This window comes from Pteropus alecto, unplaced genomic scaffold (assembly GCF_000325575.1).
Source record: "Pteropus alecto unplaced genomic scaffold, ASM32557v1 scaffold44, whole genome shotgun sequence".
Taxonomy (NCBI): domain Eukaryota; kingdom Metazoa; phylum Chordata; class Mammalia; order Chiroptera; family Pteropodidae; genus Pteropus; species Pteropus alecto.
Window position 1 is genome coordinate 1,705,592 of NW_006436812.1, and position 1,686 is coordinate 1,707,277.

At 43.2% G+C, this 1,686-nt stretch overlaps 1 pseudogene; it reads left to right on the forward strand.

Annotated features, from left to right (window-relative positions):
• Positions 1-1,215: 1,215 nt before the first annotated feature.
• Positions 1,216-1,334, forward strand: LOC112481671 (annotated as a pseudogene).
• The last annotated feature ends 352 nt before the right edge of the window (positions 1,335-1,686 follow it).

Here is a 1,686-nt window from a genome sequence, read left to right on the forward strand (position 1 = left end):
GAAATTAATAGATGTAGGCTACATGATAAATAGGAATCGCTCAATAAACATTAGCTGTCATTATTAAATGGCAAACTGGTGTTTCAAATAGGACCCCTTATAGCCAATTAGAGTGCTTTCCTCCCTCTCCCTTCCCCCGCTTTCCCCTTCTTTCTTTGTCATCTTTTACTTAAAGTAAAGGCTCAGTCTGCATTCGTGGTACTAAAAATACTTGTTTATTGACTGAGAATGCCTGCAGTCAATGCTCATGCATATTTCTGTGCCCATGATTAATTATTAAGCATAATATAAACGTAGAACTGCTGCTTCATCCTGCCTGCGTTCTGAGGGCAGGGAGCAATATTTTTTTTCTCTAGAAGGACCACAGATCTCTCCCATCAGGTGGGGGTTCTCAGCGGCCGATGGCCACGTTTTCATTGAGAAGGGGAAGAGGGCTTGGAGAAAATAAATAAGTAATTCATGTTTATGTCCCCGGTTACTCATTCATTAAATGGCACCTCCGGACCTCAGGAGGGCACTGCAGCGTGAAAGTTATGAATTGGGGTCCAGGCAGACATTTATTTAATTAATAATTAATTTGATTGGATGTAAGATGGTTTCGCCCAGCATCTATGAAGTCCTCCTACAGTCACAGTTCGTACATGTTAGCGGACACCAGGATCACCTGGGTAATCTGATAAAAATGAAGATGCCCTGGCTCCGCGCCCTGATGATCTGATTCGGTAGGCCTGGGATGGAGTCCCCAAATCTGCATTTTTAACAAAAGTGGGTCTCCTGTAGGCTACCTAGAAACCAAGGTAGAAAAAGAAAGGCCTAGAGAGATACCCAGGGCTCCTGGGTCCCTCTGCAGGTGTGTGCCAGCTTGCTTTCTTCCTTGGTATTTTTCCAGGATTTCTGATAAAGGATAAAGTCCTCCCAAGGACATTTTGCTGTGAGAGGAAGTTAACCATCTGCTGCTGGGAGAAGAAGCATTCTGAGGCTGTGAAATATTTCCATAAGGGATGCTGAGGTTCCTTCTCGCCGAAGTGATGAAGAGAGTCAATCCATCAAATAGTGTACATGCCCTACTTCGAGAAGAGCAAATTCTGTCTGGAATATCTTGACTCTCACCTGGGTGCAGAAGACAGGGAGGGGGCCCGTGTTAGGGCTCCCAAACTTTCATGTCAGGATAAGGCTGCACTTAGAAAAATGAACATTATTAACATTGATCTTCCAGTCTACGGCCATGCCACCCTGAACAAACCTGATCCTGTCTGATCTCAGAAACTAAGCAGGGTTGGGCCTGGTTAGTACTTGGATGGGAGACCACCTAGGGAGACCAAGTGCTGTAGGTGTAAAAAATAAAAATAAAAAAAAATAAAGGATTGTAAGCTGACAAGGTCCTTGCAAATCTGTGAGGTCAACCAAGGGTTGCCTCGCCTAAAAATATTAAAAACAAAACAAAACAAAAAAACATTGATCTTCCTTTGGAGCAGAATATTTCTACCAACTCATTCCTTCCTTTCAGATGTAAAGAAGGAGGGGATAGAAAAGCATGAATTTCCCAAGCAGAACACATCAAGGAAGAAAGTATTTTTGAATGTCTTTATACGATAGAGAGCCACACACATGATCACAAATTCTATTTCACGTACGAGCCCATGTAGTCATTTCACCAGACAGACTTAGTCGCCAGGTGCGATATCC